Source organism: Cnephaeus nilssonii (genome assembly GCF_951640355.1).
Source record: "Cnephaeus nilssonii genome assembly, chromosome: 22".
Classification (NCBI taxonomy): Eukaryota; Metazoa; Chordata; class Mammalia; order Chiroptera; family Vespertilionidae; genus Cnephaeus; species Cnephaeus nilssonii.
This window is the reverse complement of record NC_137093.1, coordinates 13,111,791-13,125,150: the sequence shown is the minus strand read 5'-3', so window position 1 is coordinate 13,125,150 and position 13,360 is coordinate 13,111,791. Positions and strand designations below refer to the sequence as shown.

Sequence of the window (13,360 nt, the reverse complement as noted above, 5' to 3'; positions counted from 1 at the left end):
GGACGAGTGAGCCCCCTCTGTACCTGGTGCTTCTCCAAGACCCTGGTAACTAACAAAGAGTCAGCCTGCCTTGTTACGTGAATCCGACCCTAGGAGCCCATCAGAGTAACGCAGTTGTGACCACCCTAAATCACACCTACTGGTCTATTTGGACTCACCACGTGCTTGATTCTATTACTGACAAAGACTTATCACCTGCTAAAGTAGTGGTTCTCCAATTTGGCTGCACACCAGATTCATTTCAAAGGCTTTAGGACACGAGTATGCCTGGGCCCACCCCAGAGATGGGCTGGCCTAGCCTCTGCCAGCTCCTAGGTGACCCTGATATGCAGAGCTGAGAACCCGGGCACCAGCGGGCAGGCCTCAGCCAGGCAGCACAGGTAACAACACAAACTCAGTGGCACAATGTGTGGCCGTACTCATCACTAAGTTCCACTGTGTCCATACAGGGGCAGGCCACAAAAGCCCTTGTCCCTTATCCCAGCCATCAACCCTACTCTCCCTTCTCATTCATTTTAGGAACAAGAATTCACCAACAGCTCATTAGCTTGCAAAGCCAGGAGGGACAGGCCTCTCCCTTAAAGAGCCTGCAACAAGCTGATGAAGAGGCCAAGAGGCCAAGGGGCTCAGAGCTGTGTGGTGATGGGAGCAGCACCTCCACCCATGTGGGGCGGGGGATGGTGGTGCTGTTCTCAAGGCACTGGGAGAGAAGCTGCAGGCAAAGCAGCCTGAGGCCTTGGGAGCAGCCTTGAAGACCAGGGAGGAGCCTGCAGGCGGCCACGCCTGTGCCACAGCCAGCAGTCCTGCCCTCTCGACAACAGGCCAACTCCCCAGGCTAGAAGCTCCCCTCGGCCAAGCCCAAGCCCCACCTTTCCTTAGTTGCCCTTGGAATTGCCGTGTGATGGATGCAAAGACTAGGCCACTTGCCTTTCCAAAACCCACTGTCCCTTCTCACCCACACGCCACGTGCTCCAGTAAGTGGGTTACCTTCAAACAGGAACCATCTCACAAGCAGCAGCAAGCCCTTTGGCCAAGAGGCAGCTGGCTGTCCCTTCTAGCCGGACCTGCTCTAACCCCAAAGCGACCCTCCCTCCTCCCCTCCCCCCACATGGGCATTACCATGAAAAACCGGAAAACCGAAGTCAGAAGGAGGGGCTCTGAACTCCTTCCAAACTGTCCCCGCAGTTTCTTAGGGTCACTCTCCATTCGGTCGAGGTGCCCATGCCCTGGCCCTGTCCTCCTGGACTGCGGGGAAGCCCGGAGTCAGCTCCTGGCTTTCTCTCCCTTATCCAACTTACTGGGGGGCCCACACACAACTCCCATCCCCACCCGCTCTCCTTGCTTGGCCATTCCCGGCTCAAACTGGGCTCCAGGCTGAGCCTGCAGTCCCTCTCCCAGCCCGCCCCCAGCACAGGTCCCTAACCCTTAGGGCAAGGCCCCTCCCAGGAGGAAGCACAGCATGGTGGTGCCAGGCAGAGTCAAACTGGCCGGGCTTGTTTACAAGTCCCTAACCAAGCCCCTAACCTGGAGTCAGGATCGTCGTCGTCTTGGGGAAGGGGCTCTCTGTCCCGCCCCTCCCTGCTGGGATCTCAGACCGCGCCAGATTCCGCACTACATGGGCCCTCACAGGCTCCGGAGTCAAAGGCATTTACCCTCCAGCCCCAGCCTGACCAGTTGCTTACTACAACTTCAGCAAGTTATTTAACCTCCAAATCTCATTGTCCCCTTTGTAAGAGGGTACGATGGGTGATTCAGGTGGGAGACTTGTTGGGAGACAACTTGTAGGCAGATCTGTGAGCACCAGAGAGCAGAGACCAACCTGGTGAGTCAGGCCACAGGGGCTGGGCACTGCATTTGTTCTCAGAAAACGTTGTGGAATGAATAAAAAGCTCGTGAAAAGCCTCAGGTGCCTGGCACACGGTGGGTGTTCCTGTGCTAACTTCTGTAACAGCACCTGCTTGCCATGCTTTTGTCAATGCTCTGCTGTCTCCCCAGCCACACTCCACACTGCTTTACTGACACTGAATACCCTCCCCATTCAAATCCCTCTCTGCCCTAGCTGGGGCTCAGTGGTTAGTGCATTGACCTGCAGACTGAAGGGTCACAGGTTCTATTCCGGTCAAGGACATGCACCTAGGTTGCAGGCTCTATCCCTGGCCCCATCACCCCATCAATGTTTCTTTCTCTCTCTCTCTCTCTCTCTCTCTCTCTCTCTCTCTCTCCCCCCCCCCCCTTCCTTTCACTCTCTCTAAAAAAAAAAATCAATGGAAAAATATCATCTGTTGAGGATTAACAAAAACACCTCTCCTCTAGCCAGCCTGAACTCAGCATGGCATCCATGGCTCTCCTCCAGCCCAGAGCCGGCCCCTCCCTCCATGCCTCACAGCCACTATCCCTGTGGTGCCCTGTGAGCTCCATTTGTCACTGTGCCAGTCCTTATCGCCCCATCTTACAAATCATTTGTTTGCTTGTCTGTCTTCCCCAGGCTGAGCTCTGGAGGGCAGCGATACGTGAATGTAAACTCAAGTCCTGTTTCCATTTTAGAAACAGGGACACTAAGGCTCAGAGAGTTAATCACTGTCCAAGGTCACAGGGAGAATAGACGGCAAAGCCGGTGTCACGCTTCAGACTTTCTGAGCCCAGTTCCCTTCTCACTGCCCTCCAGGAGTCTCTCCTCATCAGGCTCCAAGAGCCAGGATGGCAGGAACCTGCCTTGTCAGGTGAAAGCTGCCTCCCAGGCATCAGGCAGGAAGGAGAGCCCCCACCCTCCCAGTGATCACTTCCCGGGGGGCAGTGGCCCTCAGACCCAGTGGGCCAGGCAAGCAAGCTACAGGGTGGGGCTGACTGCTAGCGGCCAACAGGCCAAGCAAAAGGGCAGAGCCACAGGTCCCCTGGGTAAACTGAACTTTATTCCTTCCTCACTCCTCTGACTCTCCAGAACTGCCCAGCCGGCCCTTCTCCAGGAGTTAGCTGCTGATTAAAAGGCACTGAACCCACCCCCAGATCTGACCCTGGCAGACAATAAGGACTCCGGGAAGGCAGCAGGCCTGTCAGCTCAATAATGCAAAACCCTGTTGCTCCGAGTCCACGACAGCTGACTTCAAGTGGATCGGAGGCTGCGTGCTTATTAACAAAATGAGAAATCTGATCTATGGAAAGAAAACACTACGTGAGGATTAATCCAGGGCTGCAGCTTGTGGAGAAGGCTGGGCTGCTGGCCAAGGCCAGGGAGCAAGAGCAGGATCATGCCTACCTGTCCCCGGAGCAGGTACCAAACAGCAGGAGGGGAGCTTCACCTCTGCCCCACCTGCGCCTCCTCCACCTTCCAGCAACAGCAGCAATCACTTCGGTGTTGCTTTAATTAAAGGCCTTGCTCCCTCAGGCTGCTTCTTCCTCTCCACAGAGCCAGCAACCAGAGGGAGATTTTTCTTTTCAGGAATCGCTTGTAAAAGCTGAGTGACTAATCTACAAGTCCTAACAACTGGCAGGAAAACACTGCAGGGAGGAATTCTGGGCACACACCAGCACACGAGTCCAACAGCCAGAGAAGCTGGGCAACAGGCTCTCGGTGACACCCCAAAACAGACTTGCAGGAAGCCAGGAGCCAAAGGAAAGCAGACCAACGTGGGAGCTCTGAATCCCAAGGCAGGCAGGCATGTGGGGAGCCCCCTCCCAGCCTCTGAGTCCATGTCCTGCCCCTGGTACACAGACATTTCCACAATGAGCCCAACTGCGCAGCACGGAAGGGTCACTCAAAGGCACAGTGATCTATGCTGGCACCGAAGGACCCAGTTCAACCCTCAAGTATCAACCTCCCCCCCACCCTCCCACTCCCACCCATGAGCTGAGAGCCCTCCAAACCAGCAATCGCACCACACAGCTTTGTCTCTGGAGGCCAGCCTGAGGCCGCCCATCTGCTTTTTTTCAGACCACTCAAACAACCCTGCTCTGCTGAGGGCTCTCTCCTTGAGCCAGGGCCACAGACCGGCCACATGGCCCGTGCTCCTGAAAATGTCTGCTGAGAGGCCCAGGGAGTCCAGACACTGGCAGATGGGAATGGAGAGGAAGACGGGAAGCCAGAAGCCAGGAAGTAATAAATGCTAGCTCCAGAAAGGTTCTGGGTTTGGGTGACCCAACTCCATCCCTCCACCCAGGGGCCCCTGGAATTCTCCCCCCTGCAAGATCAGCCTCCAAGCTCTGGAGGCCCCTCCACTACCTGCCAGCTCCTCCCTCGGTTCCGAGAGGCACAGCAATCCCCACATCAGTCAACAAGCCCCTGCCACAGGATTCCTATGGGCAAGGCGCCGCCCCTCCCCCCACCACATATGTCAGAGGGGTGGCCTCCCTGGGTTACACCCCTCCTGCTATTGGGGGTGGGGTGGGGTGGGCCAGGAACCTAGCTTTCCAGATGTGCTTGGCAACTCCTACTAGAAAAGGCACTGGAGGTGGAGGGGATAGGAGAAGGCATAGATAAATAACTTCAAAACCGTTCCCAACCCCTCCGAATCAGCACCGGGTCCCCTTCCCCAGGCAGGCCCACGCTGTTCTGGGTGGGGCCGCTGGTAGCATTATCAGGCCCGGTTCCCTCCTCTCCGTAAGTCATTGCCCAACCTCCCCCCCCCCCCAGGGAGAGGCATCCCCCACCCCCGCCGCCACCCCCCACCAGCTAGGCCTGTGTGAATATGAACAATCTTGGCAGATAAACAGAGAGTGACAAGCTGGGGCCCTTCAGTCCCCTCCCTCTGCCAGCCGACCCCCTCCCCCAAGCCCATCTCTCTTCCTGCCAAGCGGCTGCCTACAGATCTGAGATCTGGGGGCAGGGCAGCGAGCCTACCAGCGGCAGGACCTGGCGTTCGGGGAGCGCGCGTCTCCCCCCCCGCCCCGCTTGCCCCTGCCCTTGCCAGTCTTTCCATGGGAGGGGGCAAGAGAGGATCACAGAACTGCAAGGCCGCAGTTCTAGAAATAGCAAAATCCCCCCGTGAGGGGCGGCCGCAGGCGCAGGGCCCTTTGCATAATGGGAGCCCGCCCGCCTGTCAGGCAGCGCAGCTCGCCCGACGCAGTTCGGATTAGATTGCTAATGAAAAGGCACAAAGAGCCGGCGCCCGCTCGCCCGCTGACCCCCGCTCGCTCCAGAGACCTGCGTCCCAGCCCGGCGCGGCCCCGGGGGCTTTGTGCCCGGGGTCCCCCGCCGCCCGCGCCCCAGCGGACACCCGAGCCACAAAGCCCCGGCAGGCTGGGGCCAGCCCCGGGGGTCCGCGTGCGCCCCGCCCAGGCCCGGCGGACACTCGCGCCCCTCCCACGCGCGCAGCCCCACGTCGGCCGGGCGCGCGCCCGCCCACGCCCCTGTCCCCGGGGGCGCGCCCCGCCGTGGCCCCCCACCCGCGCCCCCGGCCACCCCTGACCGTCCCTCACCTCATGTGCGTCGGCGGCGGCGTTCCGCCCGCCAGCCGGCCGGCCCTGCTTGCGGCTCCTCGTCCTCGGCGCCAGGCCCGCGCCGCCCTGTCCTCCCGCCGCCGGCCCGGCTCCCCGCCCAGCGCGCCCGGAGCGCTGCTCACAGCCGCCCGCCCGGCGCCATCTTGGAAGCTTGTGACGTCGGTGCCGCCTGCTCACCCCTGACCCACAACTGAATGGGCGAGCGGCGGGGCGGGGCGGGCGGGGCGGGGCCTGGGTTGGGGGCGGGGCCTGGGCGGGGGCGGGGCCGGCGGGCGAGCGGTCCGAGTGCTGGGCGGGGTGGGCGGCCGCGGCGCAGCGCCATGGGGGAGGGGCGCCCGGGAGGAGCCCCGGACCCCCAACCTTGGGCGCCCCGCCTGACCTGGACTCCAGGTGCGGAGGCTGAACCCCTATCTCGCCTCCGAAACACCCGGACCGCACCCCGGAGAAGGGGACGCTGAGCCCCCACAGGCCCAGCTCCCGCCCCCACATTCAGAGCTGACCCCCCCCTTGGAGCCTGACCCTGACCCCTCGGAGCCCCCCATCAAGGAACCCCTAACGCCCTGCGCCCCACTGCCAGGACATCTCACCCCCGCTGCATGTCTCCCGCAGAGACCCCACCTTCAAAGCGCAGCCCCCCCGGGACTGCAGGCTGCGTAGTCTGGGCTCCTGGGGAGCCCCGGGCTGTTCGGATCGCGAAGAGAGTATAGCTCCCTACGCGGACCCCAGCGTTTCCTCGGACCTGTGCCCGCAGCCCCGCAGGTTGGCCCTACCTGCTCGGAGTTCGCGATCATGCGGTGCTCAGCCAGCCCCTTCCGGTGACCGCAGCCCCTCGAAGGCCCCTGGGGTCAAGCGCCGCGCCTAAGGTGGCCCGCCCGGACCCAGGCTCGTGGCGGACTATTCAGATGGCCTGCGCAGGGGCCGGAGCGGGCCCGGAGCCGCAGCCACTTCTTGATTGGATCTCATTCTACTTCCAACACCAAACAAAGGAACACACTGCTGTCAAAGTCTGAGAGGAACCCAGATTTGCCAGGTGGAGAAATTATACCCTCGCACTAGTCAAGATTGAAAACCAATTCAGGAACCCCTCGGGAAGGCTGATTATGTGACCGTTCTTTCCAAATTAATGTGTAAGTTTAATGTAATCCTAACAGTAGGACATTTCTTAGACCCAGCAAAATTCTAAGTTCACCTGGAAGAATAATTAGCTAGAAACAGCTATGGTTTTCCCTTTTGGGAACAACAAAAAAAAGGCAGTGAGGGTGGACTTGCCATAACAGATATTAAAACAAAAAATAAAAATAAAACAAATTATGGCCCTGGCCAGTTTTGTTCAGTGGTTAGAGTGTTGGTCGGTGGATGGAAGGGCTGCGGGTTGGATTCCCAGTCAAGGGAAGATTCCTGAGTTACAGGTTCCATCCCCCACCCAGTAGGGGTGCGTAGGGATGTGTGCATGGCAGACACAGCCAATCAATGTGTCTCTCTCACACCAATGTTTCTCTCTCTCTCTCTCTCTCTCTCTCTCTCTCTCTCTCTCGCCCCTTCCCTCTCTCCCACTCTCTCTAAAAATCAATGGAGAAGATATCCTTGGGTGAGGATTAACAACAAATTATAAAGCAACTGCAGTTATGCCGACCAAGAAACAAAATGGAAAGCCTAGGAACAGATCCTAGAAATAATAAATGAAAAAGGAAATATCCAACATCCATGTAGAAGGAGATATCAAATGTGTTGAAGAAATAAAAGGAATTGTCCATGAATAGAGCTTGGTAGAGAACTCACTATTGGAAGAAACTACTGAAAGAAAAATGTCAATGCTCTACTAACAAAAGGCATGCAAATTAAAACCACAAGATGCCAGGGGTTTTTTTTATTTGTACCAAATTAGAAATCAGTTTCCAAACCTTTAAACATAGGCAAGGGTCTGATGGGTAATCACTCTCACGTACTGTTGGAAGCATATAAATTGCGTCAAAATTCCTGAACATGAATTTGGCAGTATGAGTCAAAAATAAAATCTTTTTAAAATGCTCATACTCCCTTTGACCACTAGTAATTCATCTTTCAAGATTCTATTCTGAAGAAATTAACCACATTTGCAGATCATGTGCTTGATTATCTGTCTCTCTAAGACCAAAGCTTGTAACTCCGGTGCCAAGAGCACACCTGAGACTTCAGAGGAATTCAATAGTCATTTGTTTCATTTACATTTGAAAATTAATGTATAATCGTTTTTTCCAAGTATCATTTATAATAATGAAAAAGTCATACACAAAGTGAAAGTCTGACAATAGGGGATTGGTTAAATAGTCCACATGATGGACTGTTAAGCAGCCACCACAAATGGTGTTTATAAAGATGTTTTATGATCTGGAAATGTGAAAATGATTTTAAGAAAAATAAAGCAAACTATTAAACTGTATGTAACAGCCCTGACCAGTGTGCTTCAGTGGGTTGAGTGGCGTCCCATGTATTGAGGTCCATTCAATTCCTGGTCAGGGCACATACACGAATCAACCAATGGATGCATAAATAAGTGGAACAACAAATGGATGTTTCTCTCTCTAAAAAACATCAATTAAAATTTTAACATTGTATGTAACAAATGCATGCAAAATATTGATCTATAGGAAAACAAATGAAAATACATACATCAAAATATCTACAGAAGTTCTCTCTAGAGATTGGGATTTTTTCACACACATATTTCAGTGTGCTTTACTACAACAGTAACATTTCTTTTTTAAATTAAATTTATTGGGGTAGCATTGGAAATAATATTATATAATTTCAGGTGTACCTTATAATTTGACATCTGTGTACTCTATTGCATGCTCACCACCTGAAGTGTAATTTCTTTCCATTACCATATATTTGACCCCCTTTTCCCACTTTGCATCCCCCAAAAAAAGCAACATTTCTAATTAGAACAATTCTGCTAATATGAAATGCATTTTTAATAAGTTATTGATTTTCCTTCCTCCCAAACTCCCATCTGTCCTCTGAACAGTTTGACCTGTATCTCTTTTTTAAACAGGCTTTATTGGTTTTTATCTTTTTAATAAATTTTTATTTATTGATTTTAGAGAGAGGAAAGGGAGAGAGAGAGAGAGAGAGAGAGAGAGAGAGAGAGAGAAACATCTATTTGTTGTTCCACTTATATAAGCATTCATTGGTTGATTCTTATATGTGCCCTGACCAGGGACCAAATCTGCAACCTTGGATATCAGGATGATGCGCAAACCAAATGAGCTACCCGGCCAGGGCCTGATCTGTATCTTCACTTTCTTCTCTGGCATCAACATGTGTTTGTTCACATATTACAAAAAAGCTCTTACTGTTTTGAAACTATAAAATATGATACTATATAAACTGTAAGTCATTATACAATTTACACTAGATTTGCTCTTTTTCACCTATCACAGACAACTTTCTAGTTTGAGTCACATCCATAATTCATTCTTTTTTTTAAAATATATTTTATTGATTTTTTACAGAGAGGAAGGGAGAGGGATAGAGAGCCAGAAACATCGATGCAAGAGAAACATCCATCAGCTGCCTCCTGCACACCTCCTACTGGGAATGTGCCCATAACCCAGGTACATGCCCTTGACCGGAATCGAACCTAGGACCCTTCAGTCCGCAGGCCAACGCTCTATCTACTGAGCCAAACCGGTTAGGGCTCATTCTTTTTTAATAGCCGACTGATTTCAGAGTATGAGGGTTCCATAAACACTGTCCTTATTTATGAATATTCAGGTTATTTATAGTTTGGTGCTATTAAAATTATTTTTAAGCCCCTGGATATATATCTTTATATACTCCTGCCTTTATGTACGCAGAATAGTTTACGCGAAGTAAAATCTGTGGGTTGGATGATATGTGGGCATTTTCCATTTTAATAGGTCCTGCCACGTATAATTCCCCAAGAATATGTAGCATTCATATGCTTCGAGTGAGTTTGTATTTTTTAAAATATATTTTTATTGATTTCAGAGAGGAAGGGAGAGGGAGAGAGAGAAACTTCAATGATGAGAGAGAACCATCGATCGGCTGCCTCCCGCACGTCCCCTACTGGGGATCGAGGCTGCAACCCGGACATGTGCCCTGACAGGGAATCAAACCATGACCTCCTGGTTCATATGTCAACACTCAACCACTGAGCCATGCTGGCCAGGCAGTGAGTTTGTATTTTTTCTGCTCCTATCACTTTCCCAAACCTTCCAAGTTTTACATACTTAATACATATTCCTGTTAAATTCAGAGGGAAAGTTCCAGAGGGAAGAAAAGATTTCTTAATCTCAGTGAGCTAAACTCACATCTTTTCTGGTTCCTGGGCAGCCTTACACCATCTCCCCACCTCCAGTGCCCATCCAGGCCCATTTCTTGAGAAGCATTTGATAAAATCCAAGCCAGTTTATGCCCTTCTTCCAGTGCAATTTTATTTTATTTTTTATTTTTAAAAATATTTTTATTGCTTTCAGAGAGGAAGGGAAAGAGAGAGATAGAAATATCAATGATAAGAGAGAATCATCGATTGGCTGCCTCCCACACGCCCACCCCCTCCCCCCACCACACACACACACACACACTGGGGTGGAGCCTGCAACCCAGGCATGTGCCCGCCCTGACTGAGAATAGAACTGTGACCTCCTGGTTCATAGGTCGGCCGGGCTGTGCAATTCTCCATAAGCACTTAAAGTTCAAAAGTTGGTGAAAAGCCCTGGCCAGTGTGGCTTTCCGGCTGGAGCATCCTCCGGTACATCCTGAGAAAACTGAGGCTCAAGGTCACACGGCTAAGCTCCAACCGGGGGCCCCTCTGACAGCAAGAGCTCAGTGCAGCCTCTTAACATAGCACATCGTCTGAAGAAAAAGACTCACAGCATGCCTGGTCCCTAGAAGGAAGGCTTTACCAACTGACCAGGCCCCCTCCCTTAGTACCTCCCTCCTCCGTCTATGCCAGTGGTCGGCAAACTCATTAGTCAACAGAGCGGCAAGCCGAGGCTCGCGAGCCGCAGTTTGCCGACCACTGCTCTATGCCATCCCACAGCCCCGGACAGAACTAACTAAGCACCTTGAGCCCAAGAGAGGATGCACACACTATTGAGTCCACAATTGCTGATGCCGAGGATGCAGAGGTGGGCACGAGGCTAGTGCACAGCACGGCAGTGGTCCCTGGCCCCTGAAGGACCATAGTCAACGGAAGAGAGGAGAGAACACTCCCAGGGGGAATGGAGCTGGGCAGGGAGAGGTGCGGGCTATTCTGTGGGGTCATAACGGGGGACTGCTGCCCTGCTGTGTGGGGCCAAGGACGGGGCTTTGCCACATTGTCCTTTCTGCTTGGCGTACCATTCTTCAGCATCAGCTCCTGGCACGGTTTTCTCTGCTTGCTCTTTCTTTCTATTTCTTTATTTAAATATTTATTTATTTATTTGAATCTTTATTGTTGAAAATATTATGTATGTCCCATTTTTCTCCCCATTGACCTCCTCCAGCCAGCCCCCACCCCCCCTCCCCAGATCTTCATCACCCTATTGTCTGTGTCCATGGGTTATGCATATATGCATACCAGTTCTTTGGTTGATCACCTCCCACCCAGCCACCCTCGCCCGCCTTCCCTCCGAGATTCTGCACTCTGTTCCATGCTTCCATGTCTCTGGATTCGCTCCGTTCATCGGATTGCTCTTTCTCAAACAGCCACCCTTCACTCCCTGTCATCCCTATTCCCCTCCCAGTCCTTGCACCATCCTTATTGATGTACTATATGCTTCCTTGCTCACCTTCTCACTCTCACTAGAAGGTGAGCTTTATAAGAGCCAGGATCACATGCCATTCACCATTCACTTCTCCAGCTGGTGTCTAGGACCCAGCCAGTCACCTACATTTTCTTTTAATATATATATAGACATTTTTTTTATTGCTTTCAGAGAGGAAGGGAGAGGGAAAGAGAGATAGAAACATCAATGATGAGAAAGAATCACATGCCTCCTGCATGCCCCACACTGGAGATCGAGCCTGCAACCTGGGCATGTGCCCTGACCCGGGAATCGAACCGTGACCTCCTGGTTCATGGGCTGACACTCAACCACTGAGCCATGCTGGCTGGACTGAGCACCTACATTTTGAATAGCAATTTGGTGCATGCATGAATTTGTAGGGGAGACCTAAAGGCCAAACTCAAGTGCAAAGCAGGGTGAGGCCAGGGAGGAGAGCAGCATGTGCAAGTTCCTGAAGGGAATAAGGGCTTTCTGAGGCACCCAGATGAGGCTGGCAGGACCAGTACCATACACATGGGACCATGGGACGTGATGAGAGCCCAGGGGATGAAGGGGCGGGCCACCGTCAGCCCAGGCCAGCAAGGAGGACCTCAGTCCACCAGTAACTTCAGGGAACCCAGCTTACGGTGGCAGCACTGTCAGCAGGCAGACAGGTGATGAAGGGTGAATGGTTTACTGTTAAATCATCCAAGACATTCTGCTAAATGGAAGAAGCAAGATGCAGAATATTATGTACGATGTAATTCATTTATGGTGTTTAGAAATTACATATCTGTTTCCATTCCTATACCTGCTTATATCTATATATATAAAAGCCTAATATGAAAATTGTCCCCACAGGAGTTCGACCAGGAGACTCATCGCTTGCTCTGATGTGCGCTGACCACTGGGGGGTGGTGTGAAATGAAGGAAGGCCCCGGCCATCAGCCAGAAGGAAGGCTCTGGCCTGCAGCCGGAAGGCCCCAATTGGCCCTATTCTCCGGCTAGGCCTAGGGACCCTACCTGTGCATGAATTTCGTGCACCAGGCTTCTAGTATCCCTATAAAAAGCTGGGACAGAGCCTTGGCCACTGGCTCACTTGGTTAGAGCATCATCCCATCCACTGAAGAATCTCAGGTTCAATTCCCAGTTGGGGCACAAGCCTGAGTTGCTGGTTTGGTCCCTGGTTGGATGCCTGTGAAAGGCAACTGATTGATGTTTCTCTCTCTCTCTCTCTCTCCCTTGAGAAAATTATCCTTGGGTGAGGATTAAAATAGATAGATAAATAGATAGATAGATAGATAGATAGATAGATAGATAGGAGAGAGAGAGAGAGAGAGAGAGAGAGAGAGAGATAATAGATAGATCTTGGCTATGCCACTGACCAGTCAGCTGACCCAGAACTGACCTCTGTCAGCCTTAGTTTTCCCACCCACAAAACGGGGCTGACAGCCATATCTGCGGACCCCTCCTCATTTCTGTTTGGGGGACAGGATCGTGGGGTCCTGGAGAACCTCTTGGTGGCTCCGCTTCTCTAGTGAGAGGGTGAGCGTGGCCCCTGTGCAGCCTCCTATTCTCCAAATCCCAGCTTTCCAGTTTTCTTCCTGTGGCGATGGGGGAGGAGGCCAGCTCTCTCACGGCCAGGACACCAGGAAGCCCCTGGGCTGGGACCGAAGCCTCTGGCCACAGTCACGAGGGCGGCTGAGCCCAGCGGCCCTTATCTTGCCTGACCTTGTGGAGGCTGACCACTCCCTCCTTCTGGAAAATGTGACCCCCTGTCCTTTCTGAGGCCTCTTCTCCTGAAATCCCCATGGTCCTGGGTGGGGGCCTCAGCACCCAATTCAACCCCTCGGTGCACCACCCTGGGGTGCTTTCCCTGGCCCCAGCGCAGGGCCGCCTTTCAGATGCCTCCCCGGGAGACCCTGAGGCATCTCTGACTCAGCAGATCTGTGCCTGCCTGGCGGCCCCCCTCCGCCCAGTGAAGCTTCACAGAGCACCCTGTTGCCCAAGTCCTAACTACTGGCCACTCCCAAACTCCCCACCCTCCCCCTACCAGCTCTCCCAATTCAAATTCCTGACTCTCCCTCCCTCTGGCCTCCTCCCTAGACCCAGGCCCTGCCCCCAGGCTGGGGCAGGAATCCTTCAGATAAGGACTAGGGGCAAAGGGACACACC

At 52.9% G+C, this 13,360-nt stretch overlaps 1 protein-coding gene across 1 annotated transcript in view; it reads right to left on the bottom strand.

The window, feature by feature from the left end:
• The window catches only part of HIC2 (HIC ZBTB transcriptional repressor 2), a 28,783-nt gene extending 23,183 nt beyond the window's left edge, over positions 1–5,600 (bottom strand). Inside the window, exon 1 of the mRNA XM_079762431.1 lies at positions 5,413–5,600. The gene's annotated coding sequence lies outside the window, so the exon portion shown is untranslated. The remainder of the gene's footprint in view (positions 1–5,412) is intronic.
• Positions 5,601–13,360: the final 7,760 nt, after the last annotated feature.